Raw genomic sequence first — 12,370 nt, 5'->3', positions numbered from 1 at the left:
TATTTATATTTATATATGTAGGATCGCGTTCAGGTGCGTACTGTCCGCCTAGGAGAGAACTGTGGACGAATCACAATGCGCCACGTGTTTGGAATGTAGTTGTACATAACGTTATAACTAGGTGCACGTAATGTTATAACTAGATGCACCCAGGTGCATAAATGTTAACAAGGTAAATTACTTGCACCTGTAAGTGAAAATAGGTGCACACGTGCAAGTAAAATGTATTACAAGTGCAAGTAAATTGTACAATGAACATCAATACTAAGTGCCCCTAATGTTATAACTAGGTGCATCTAATGTTATAACTAGGTGCACATAGGTTGCACCCAGGTGCATGAATGTTAACAAAGTAAATTACTTGCACAAGTACAAGTAAAATGTATTGCAGATGCAAGTAAAATGTATTACAGGTGCAAGTGAATTGTACACTGAGCATCAATACTAAGTGCATCTAATGTTATAAATAGGTGCACCTAATGTTATAATTAGGTGCACCTAGGTTGCACCAGGTGCATGAATATTAACAAGGTAAATTACTTGCATTTGTAAGTGAAATTATTTGCAAAAATAGGTGTATGAATATTAACAAGGTAAATTACTCGCACTTGTAAGTGAAAATATGTGCGAAAATAGGTGCACTTGTAAGTGAAACTAGGTGCACCAAAGTTCCAGTTATTTACGAAAATGTCACCGCGTCATTTTTTTAAAATTGCATCTGATTCGTTGATATGGACACGTGGATTGTCGTTATTTGTCCGCAATTCTCTCCTGAGCGAGAGTACGCACGAGAGTGCAACCCTATATATATATATATATTGCATGTCTAGTGTCAAGTTAATCTCAAAATTTAAAAATTAAAGATCAATTGAACTAGAGCTAAACAAAAAGTGTGATATATGGTTTTTTTTTTCTTAAATAAATCAAGTTTCAACCTTTAGTTTTTCAGACTTAACTAGACTCAATTACACCCCTAAGGCTTTAATCTAGGTAGCTATGTCCATTAAAAGGTAATAATCCCACTAAGTAAGATGCCAAACATGTCTAATCCTGTCATCATATATGTACAAAAAGTGGATTATGTCACATATTAACTATTCCATTGTATTACATGATTTTACTATACAAAAAATATCTTGAGTTAAAAATTCAGAAAAAAATTAGATCTTTTCGTATAAAAAAATTAGGAATTTTAGTGCATGCATGGACTATAACTATTATACTTAGAGAGTATTTTCTTTTTTCAAACCAAGAATATCACAATTGAAATTAGAATTAAATATTTTTTGTTGGATGATAATTAAAATTCGTAGTCACAGATCGTACAATAGATCGTATAAACTCCACTTAGTTGGCAAACTTGGCATGAGATCAGATTAAACCGTGCTAAGAAGACCATGCGCTATTGTGCACTATTATGTAAACCCTGCTGGGGCCTGCGACACTCATGTTTAATGAAAAATTTATGCAACAACTTGACTAAAAGAATATTTGTATAATAATCGTGTTTTACCTACTTGGACACGCCTTTTGAAATCAGAATGAAATACTTAATAATTGAAATAAGTTTTTAGTAAAAATAGGCGTTCTTTGTTTGGTAGTGGAAACAAATCAGAATTAATATGTGTGTGTTTGCGTGAGACTTGAAAAATGTGAGCAAAATTTTTTAATTATTTTTTCCCTTTTTTATTTCCTTATTTTGATTCCAAATTTAGAAAAAAAAAAAAGAAAAGAAAAAAGAAGAAGTAGAATTTCATAAGAGAATGCAAATAAGTGAGTTATCAATGTACACCATCAAGTGTTAATACACAATACACTAAAACAACCATAATTACTTTTCATTATTATTGAACTTATCAGTGTTAATACACACCCATAAAATCACGAGCAAACGTAATTAGTGTATTTTTTTTTTTTAGTTTGGTACATTCATCGAGTCTCTCTCGGTCAGTTTAACCTTAACGATCTGGGTTCACTCGCGCTCACCCCGGGAGACAGGAGCTGACCCAAGGGGAATTAAAAAAAAAAACAAATGTATTCACACAAGAATAATCCGTCTTAATAAGTCGATATCTAAATTACACTTATGTTAATCTCCTATTGAACATGACAAAGTAATACACACTAGTCCGGTTTCATGAGTTCCTTGGTTGGTTGAGAACACTTGTTCTGAGAATGATATTATTATTGATCAATCCATGATATTTTAAAGTACATGATGAAGATATGTATTTATAAGGATACAAAGAGTCACAGTCAAGATATGAGTGGTAAATGGTAATATTCCTATTAATATAGGGAGAGGAAGAATGAATTCTACTTTGCCTAGAATACAAAGTCTTAATACGTCCCCTAAAGTTTAAGGTTCTCTACAGAAAACATTGAGTTTGTCCCTTAAATCATTTAGCCTTGCTGTGGTTAGTGACCTGGTGAAGATGTCTGCCAATTGGTCTTTTTGTAGAGATGTATGTAGTTTTCTTATAGTTCATTTGATGCTAATTTGTCACGAACAAAATAAAAGATCCTGACAGACCAAATTTTAGGCCATAGGATATGCTACAACAACACTCATCCGGACCGCAGCTACAATAGAACACTCATCCAGAGCGCGACTACTACAACGGAACACTGAGACTTTGACCGCAAATAAAGGGAACAAGTTGAGTCTTCCATAATAGATAGTTTGAGTAAGTATGTTTAATGAAGATAAAGTGATGGGTTCTTCATAGGGTATTTATCAGGGTTGTAATTGGATAGACAATATCGAAGATTTTGTGAGAAGAGGAGGTGGTGTCACCAGTGGAATTGAAGACATATTTTTTTTCTTGGTAGGGTTTGTAGCCATGGATCATTTGGTCTACTGATACCTAATGAGAACAATAGTTCTAGGAATGATATTATTATTGATCAATCCATGATGTTTTAAAGTACATGATGAAGAGATATATTTATAATGGTACAACAAGTCCTAGTCAGGATAAGAATGGTAAATGGTAATATTCCTAATAATATAGGGAGAGGCATAATGAATTCTAGTGTGCCTAAAATACAAAGTGAGGTTGTAGTAATTTTTAATAAAAAAACATTTTCTCTTATCTCAGGTCTGCATGGTGAATAGTCAAATAATGATACCAAATTATAAGAATTATTTGATCTCAGTTAAAAGTTGATTAATTGTAATGCCCCTGGAAATTTGCAGAAGAAAAGAGAAAAGAAGACAAAATCGAAGAGAGGAGTTTAGAGAGAAGAATCTAGAAGTTTTTCATAATAAAAAACATGCCTCAATACAAGCTGAGTTTCTCTATTTATATCTACGGGGGTGTATTCAATCATAACTTTTATAGACTTTTAATTAAAGAGTTTAATCAACTTTAAAAATTTGGCGGTATTCAATTTAAACTTTTAACGACTCTTTAAAAGTCAACTGGTATTGGATCCAAACTTTTCAAAACTCTTTAAAAGTATGCTGGTATTCGATTCAAACTTTTATAAAGTATTTAAAAGTCTACTGGTATTCAAAAAGTTATTAACTTTCATAGATTCTGTCAGAATAGGATTTCGGTAGACTTTTTCTTCATTAATATAAATAGATGAAATCCAACCCTTCAACCCCAAACTTTTCAAAGATTCTCTACAAACCTTTTTTTTCTTTATTTAAAATAGACAAAATTTTCATCAAATTATACAATACGTCCCAAACTTTACTACGAAAAATTATTTGTTAATATTGACATCAATTTTTTTTTTGCTGCGAGGGATTGCTACGAACAGCAAAAAAAAAAAAAAAAAAATGATTTTTGCAGCTGCGAACAGGCTGCTGCTGTTCGCAGCATAAAATATGCTGCCGCAAGCTGCTGGTTGCAAAACTTAACCAATTATATTTAAAAATTCTATTTAATTAATATAATTTTAAATAATTTTATATTCATTAATTATTAATATATGTATTTATATAAGAAAATAAAAATATATTCAATGCATTCAAAGATATATTAATTAAAATTTTATTTAATTTAAAAATATTTTTGTAGTTGCTGTTGGTTGTATTTTTTTTTACAATGCGCTAATTTATTTATAATCTATAGAAATATATTTTTGTAAGAAAATTATAAACAATATATTAATAGAAGTTATGGAATGTTTGTAAGGGTGTATTCAATTTAGAGTTTTAATAACTTTTGTAGAATTTTTAATATGAGAAAGTTTTTAAAAGTTTATAAATGTTTGTTGTATGGATATTTATAAACTTTTATAAAGTTGATGAAAGTTTAAAAGATTTTAGGAAAGTCTACGAAAACTCTACAAAAGTCAATTAAAATTCATCACTTTAAGAGAATTCAACTAACTAATTTCTCAAAATTCCCCTTACACAATGCTGAAAAACTTAGCTTACCATAGCAATACGCAACATTTCTAGAAGGCCTAAACGACGTCGTCTGCTCCTCATTCTTCTAGGCCTGTTATTTTTCCCCAACTTCTAGGTTCATTACATTACTCCCTCCTCCACAAGATCCTTGACCCCAAGGATCAAATGTAGGAAATTGCTTGACAATGTGATGGTAATCCTCACAGGTGGCTGCCTCTTTTGGCAAGTTTCCCCACTACACTAGAATCTGTACAACAATCTGATTATTCCTCTTGACTAGCCTTTTGTTCAGGGAAACTATGGGCTTTGCAAACACCTCTCCTTCCTTGTGAGGGGTGGTTCAATCTAGGAGAAACATGATCTCCTATCTTCTTTTACAGCTGGGAGTTGTGAAATGTTGAGTGGATTTGTGCATTTGGGATGTAGTGGTAGTCCATAGGAAACTAATCCCACTCTTTCAATAACTCGATAGGGCCCATAGTATTTAGATGTAAGTTTTAAGTTGGTTCTTACAACCACAGAAGTATGCTCGTAAGGTCGAATTTTCAAGTAGAACCAATCTCCTACTTGTATAGTCATTTTACCCCTCCTCTTATCTGCTTCATCCTGTTTTGAGCTAGTCTCAAGTTATCTTTTAGTAAGGCCTTCCTTTCAGCTACCCATTCTTCTCCCTCAGCCCTTTGTACATTCCCCAAAGCCAACATTAGAGGTTTGTACCCATAGAGGGCTTAGAAGGGAGTACACATGCATCTCAAGTAAGTTTCCAGGCATTTGTTCACCCTCTCAATCTGCCCATCTGATTGGGGGTGATAGGTTATTGACATGCTTAATTGTACTTGTAATTGTTTGAAGATAGATGGCTAGAATTTGCTAAGGAACACTTTATCTCTATCAGTTACAATGTTCTCAGGAAGCCCATGGTGTTTATAGATATTTTCCAGGAAAATTAGGGCCACACTTTTAGCAAAGTAAGGGCGTGACAAGGCAATGAAATGGTTTTACTTTGTAAGCATGTCTACCACAACCAAGATCTCTTCCTTGCCTTGGGATTTGGATAACCCAAATCCATAGAAATTCCCCTCTAAGCTTATTCAAGGATAACCAAAGGTTGAAAGAAGCCAAGTGTAGCTACATTTTCATACTTGCACCTCTAGCATACATCACATTGTCTAACCATGTTTGCCACTTCATGCTTCATTCCCTTCTAGTACCTCTGATAGGTCCCTTGATGCCTAAAATTCCCCCCAAGGGAGATTCATGCATTTGCAGCAACAATTTATTCCTTAGTTACCCATTATTTACAATGTATATCTTGTGTCTGTACCTAATTAGTCCTTCATCCACTGCTATTTGGGGGTCACTGGCAGGACTAATTAAGGTTGCAATTAACTTCTCCTTAGTTCATTAATCTCCTTCATAGTTGTTGATTACTTCCTCCATCCACTGTGGTTTAATGTTGGAAATGCATTCAGTTCAGGTTCCTGATTTGTTCCCCTTCTAGACAAGGCATTTGCAACACAATTCTTAAAGTCTTTATTGTACTAAATTGAATAATGTAGGTCCAATAACTTAGCAAGCCTTTCTGTTGAATGACAATAGTTATCTTTTGCTCTAGGAGGAATTTAAAACTATTATGACCAATTTTAATAATGAAGTGCCTCCTTAGTAAATAGGATCTCCACTTTTCCACAACATTAATGATAGACAAATACTCTTTCTCATAAACAAATAAGCCCAAGTGTTTGTCTCCAAAGGCTTTACTATAGTAGGCAAAAGGTTTTCTTTCTTTGATCAACACTACTCCCATCCCCTTGTCACAAGCATCAGCTTTCACAATAAACAGTTTTTTTTTTTTAAAATCAAGCAAGGCTAGTACTAGTTCTGAACACAAGGCCTGATTCAGTTCATATAAAGCCGTTTCAGCTTCTTCATTCCAATGGAATGAATTCTTTTTCGACATAATTGTCATAGGCCTACTGATAACTCCATATGACTTAATAAATTTTCTATAATAGCCAGTCAGCTCTAGGAATCCCCTCAAACCATTGATTGACACATGTTTAGGCCACTCAGTCACAATTTGTAATTTAAAAGGGTCTGTGTGTAGACCAGTTCTAGAGATGACATGCCCATATACTCTACCCCTTCCTTTGCAAAAGAACACTTGCTGAGTTTAACTAACAGTTTATACTCCTTCATGAGCTTTAAAACTTCCCTAAGATGACCCAAGTCTGTCTCAAAGTCAAAATGGTATATTAGAATGTCATAAAAAAATACCAAGACAAACTTCCTCAACAAGGGCTTGAACACATGCTTTATTAGAGCCTAGAATGTTGATGGTACATTGCTGATGGCAAAAGGTGTGGCCCTAAATTCTTAAAGACCTTGATGATCCTAAAGGCAGTCTTGTACTCCTCCTTCTCATTCATTCTCACTTGATGGTAACTTGCCCTTAAGTCCAATTTAGTAAAGTACTTGGACCCTGCCAGCTCAGGAAAAAAGGTCATCCACCAATGGGATGGGAAACTTATTCTTTATAGTGGTGTTATTCAAGGCCCTATAGTCAATGCAAAATTTCCAATTATTATCCTTCTTTGGGATCAGGAGAACATGAGAGGTAAAGGGGGAAACATTTTCTATAATCACTCCTGCTTTCAACATTTCTTCCACCATCTCTTCTATGATATCCTTTTGATCAATGGAATAACTATAAGACCTTAATTAAATTCACTGGTTTGGCTCCTAGAATTAGGGAAATTGAGTGATCATGAACCCATCTTGGAGGTAAGGCTTTAGGTTCCTCAAATAGTTCCTAGAACTCCCGAATCAACTCAGCCAATTCCTTAAATTATGTCTGAACAGTGATTGTGAAACACATGTGTTCACTCTCCTTCCAAGTCAGTCCTTCATACTACACCAAAAACCCTTACCCCACATTTATGTCGTTTCTTCATCTCCCTTTTAGATATTGCTTGTAATCTGCATGCCTTTCTAATTAATTCTTTATGGAGCACCTTCTTTCCTTCTTTATGAAATGAAATGCTAAGAGGTCTGGTGTGGAGTTGGATATGTGCAAATTGGTCTATCCAATCCATACCAAGAACCATATCACAGCCTCCTAGCCTCAACAATCCGAAGTCCTTTTCAAACACCTCATTCTAAATCTGCCACTTATATCCTTTGCAAATGGAATCACATAACATTTGCTCCCCATTCGCCATAGTAACACTAAGAGGATGAGCCTTCTCTGGTTCAATCCTTAGTTGAGTGAGTAACTTGGGATCCATGAAACTGTGAGTACTCACACTGTCAAACTGTGATCCTAGTAGTTTAATAGTATTCAGCCCCCCCCCCCACCCATCATAGCATATAAGGAAACCTCAACCTGCTTCCTAGCTTCTAAAACCTCATGTTCCTACCCTTCATTGCTCAATTCCTCAGAGCTAACATGGAACTCACTCTCTTCAATGATGTTAAAATTGGGACCCTTGTACATATGGCCAGGTTGCCAAGGTTCAAAACACTTAAAACACCTATTCTGCTCTCTCAATTGAGATTTTAACTTGGCTACATCAGGGCCCTTACCAGTTTTGTTTAGGCTGTTAGATGTTGTGGATCCTTTGGAGTTTGTAGCTCTAGGTTCAGTAGGTTTAGAAATATAAGGTTTTGGAAAGTGGAAGTTTGTATGCTGGGTAGACTTTGGTGTATAGTGAGAAGTAGTTTTAGGTTGATCACCGGCCTTGAACCCTTTCTCAAATTGCTTGGTAAACCATACTGAATCTGTCAGGGTTCTAGGTTGGGTGGCTCTCACAAAACACCTAATATTTTGTTTCAGCCTTGCTATAAAGGCTTCTAGGAAGTAAACATCTGATAAGCACCCAAGATAACTAGAATAAAGGGTCTAATTTGGGGTTATTTAGTAGTGTTTATCATCCTTTTGTGAATAACTTATATGCGTAGGTCTAGTGCAAAACTATTTCTTTGGTGTTTTCAAGTGTTTTTTAGGTCCCGAGAACCATTGGGCAAGACATGAGGACTGAACGAGCACACAGAGCAAAGAAGGAGTCCCGGGGGAAGCTGGAAGGCCACTCCACGCGTGGATAGGGGTGAGCAAACAAAACGGACCGACCGAGAAACCGATGACCGATAACCGACCGGTTATCGGTTACGGCCTTAAAAAAAATTCGGTCATTTCGGTTTTTCGATCGGTTATCGGTTTTGGACCAAAAAATCCGAAACCGACCGAAAAACCGTGGAAGAAACCATATATTTTTATGTAGTCCAGTAGCCCACTGCCCATAAGGTTCAATATTCATTTTTATAAGTATGTTAGTTTGCTTTTAGCCTTTTACTGCCACTTAGTCCAAAGCTCCAAACTGCCCAACACATTGAATATATATAATAATAACCTAATACTAAATTACTAATACACTATCTTCATTCTTCACTCAAAGTTGCTACTTCAATCTCCATAGCTACTGCTTAGTACTGCTTCACTGATAAATTACTTACTGCTTACTGCTTTTTTTTTCCGAAATCTTATTGATTATTGCTAGTGTAGTAGTAAGCAATCTACTATTAGTTAATTAGTGTAGTAGAATAGTAGATTGCTTAAGCTTTTTCAAAATCTTATTGCTTAATGTTAATATTAAATTTTTTTTTATGTTTTAGATTAATATTTCTAAGAAATTTCACTACTTAACCTCGGCTAAAAATAACCGACCGAAATCGACCGAAAATTTCGGTTTTCGGTCGGTTCAGTTATGAGTATTCATTCGGTTATTTTGGTCAGTTATGCGAAGGCCATATATTTTTTGGTTATTTCGGTTATTAACCGAAAACTGACCGATGCTCACCCCTACGCGTGGAGCTCGCGTGGACGAAGAGTGCGGAGCTAATTAATGAAGGGGCAATTTTGGGAATGCTATTTAAAGGTTTAGTTAGAAATTTTGGAGGAAGATTGATCATTTTTCAAACTACAATTTTTAGATTAGCAATTTACATTGGAGAGCTTTGTAGAAAGAGAAAAGAGATCCTAGAGATTATCTTCCATTGGTTCAAGTTTGAGGGACAAAGTTACATTGAAGTTGTATTTCATTTCTAGTAGGTAAATTCCATTCCTAATCTAGTTTTCTATTTCAATTGTGTTTGCAATTTACATTCCTTGAATGCAATTAGGTTTTTGTGATTTCAATTTCATAAGATGAGCAGCTAATTTCATTGAGGGATTGAATTGTGCAATGTTGTGCATGCCTAGTGTTGATCTTCAATTCTAATTTGTGGAAGTTGATTTATTCTATTTTGGAATTCTATTCTTGTTCTTTGATTGTAGCTTTGATTTGATTTTAAGAGTTTTTGGCCAATCTCTTGGAAGATTAAGGCATTGATCTAAGCATGATTAGTGATTAGTATTGGGGTGAGCTTTTGCAATCATGAATCCTATGGAAATCTAAGTGTAGATTAGTAGGAAGGTGTTGAAGCCAAAGTGTTTGATGAAATGTCTCTAATGCTTTTGGTTACCTAATAAGTATTCCTAAGCTAGAGAGCCCTAGTACACTAGTTGTGGAAAGGGATTGAGAATTAACACCCTTGAATAGTCAAATTAGATGAATCAACATTCCCTTGCTTAAGTCACATGGTGAGGCATCACAACCGAGCATGATTCATTACCTTACCTTATTCAATTGATTGTTGCGTTCTTTGTTTACCTTAATTGATCAAACTCTTTACCAAACAATGCTTTTTACTTTGTGCACCATGACAACATCTCGAATCCCTTATGCATTCACTTGACTAATCGCTAAGTAATGAGCAAATTGTCATTTTGGTCTATTGACTATAGGGGTCATATTAATTTCCATCCACGACTTTCAAACGTGTTAATTGCATACCACGACTTTTCAATTTGTATCAATTTTGGTCACTCCGGCCAAATTACCGGCGAAATTTCGTCGGAAAATCATAAACCCTAAAATAATGAGGGTATTTTAGACATTTCACATCTACTTTGTTCTTCTCGGCGAATTCGAAGCAGAGTCGAACGAGGCCGCGAATTCCGACATAGCCAGCAGAGACTCCAGGCTCATAAAATCAAAGAATTAAGCCTAATAATGTGACTATCACTACCTCCAGTTACCAACATTGATCAGTTTCCCAATTCCGGTGACTGTTAACACTAGAAAATTCGGCCGGCGACCTGCTCTGACCTGGATAGAACAAAGTTCGGTTGTAATTTGCTCGCTTTTGTGGATCGGTGAGAGTGGCGTACGCGGCATGCACTCTGATGAAGTCTTCGCCTGACGATTCCTGACAAAAGCTAGACGCGACGTCCGGATGCAAAACCCTAGCCAGTCTCCTGTACGCAGCCTTGATTTCCTAACCAGTTGCGCCCGTATGAATCCCGAGAACTTCGTAGAGCAAAGTGTGCGTGGCGGCGGTGGTGAGTAAATGGATAGAATATGATTGGCCTCGCTCGCAACTCACGCCATAGTGATAACATCGTCCCCGAAAACGCCATTTTGGATCGCCGGAGAAGAAAAAGAACAGATGAATTCGTCGGAGAAGAAAAAATAGATGTGAAATGTCTAAAATATCCTCATTATTTTAGGGTTTATGATTTTCCGGCGAAATTTGGCCGGTAATTTGGCCGGAGTGACCAAAATTGATACAAATCGAAAAGTCGTGGTATGCAATTAACACTTTTAAAAGTCGTGGATGGAAATTAATAGGACCCCTATAGTCAGTAGACCAAAATGGCAATTTGCTCCTAAGTAATCTTCCGCATTCCCTCCTTCGAGACCGACACTCGAGAAGTTTATCTCTTCGTTTTATTCTTTTGAAATCATCCATTCCACCACCGCTAATACTATACTCTTTCAACATCTGAGAGAGTCGGGTGATTTTGAAGCATTAGGCTCCTGAATTCTACAAACTTGTCTATGAACTCCAGAACTCCACCAACCTGCTTAAAACTAGCAAATTCTTCCATCACAGTTCAACTGTCCCCCTAAATCTCCTACAAATAGCTTTTGCAAAGTGTGCCCACTAGAAAGGCCCCTCCAATCCAATCAAGTATACCTCAAACCATAGACTTATTTTGCCAGTTAAATTCACTTACAACACATGCATCACTTTAACTCTAGAAATGTGAGACACTAAGAAAAATCTCCCACATCTATTAGTCCATAGTCTAGGCTGGGCATAGTCAAATGGAGAGAAATCATATTTGTACCTTATCAATGGATGATCCATGTTCTAACTGTGTTACTGATCTTGTAGTTGACCTATCTTTGACGCACATTCTCTATTGATCCTTTCAAGCTCTACTTCACAACCAGAATCATCATCAACAATCACACCATCCTCCAATCCAGTTATGTGCACCAGTGTAGCAGGAGTCTTACCAGGCTTTTTCCCAGGTTAATTTTGGTCCCTCTGGGATCTGGAAGGAGGTACCTATCCACACTATTCATCGATGATCATCTTGGGGTTGAATCTATCACCGGAGGTGGAGGTTGGTTGGGTCTGATCATCTCCATCATTTCATTTTTCCAGCAAGCTATCCTGCTATCCATTTGAGCCACTAACTTTTCCATCAACTCATGAGTTACCTTCGATTGCACCTCTATTTGTCTACTTAGATTAGCCACTATAGCCTCCAATTTGCTTCACACGCATCCATGATAGCACTCTGATACCAGATGTAATGCCCTTGGAAATTTGTAGAAGAAGAGATAAAATAAGACATAGAAACGAAAAGAAGAATATAGGAGTTTAGAGAGAATAACTAGAAGTTTATTCATAACCAAAAACATGCCTCAATACAAGCTAAGATTCTCTATTTATATCTCAAAGAGTTCAACTAACTAATTTACCAAAATTTCTGTTACACAATGCTGAAAAAATCAACTTACAACAACAATACACAATAGTTCTAGAAGGCTTAAACGACGTTGTCTGCTTCTCAAATGCCTACTTAACCAAATGCTTCAAACAGCGTTGTTT

The sequence above is a fragment of the Ipomoea triloba genome, chromosome 14 (genome assembly GCF_003576645.1).
Source record: "Ipomoea triloba cultivar NCNSP0323 chromosome 14, ASM357664v1".
In the NCBI taxonomy this organism is placed as follows: domain Eukaryota; kingdom Viridiplantae; phylum Streptophyta; class Magnoliopsida; order Solanales; family Convolvulaceae; genus Ipomoea; species Ipomoea triloba.
Note: the sequence above shows the minus strand (reverse complement) of the source record.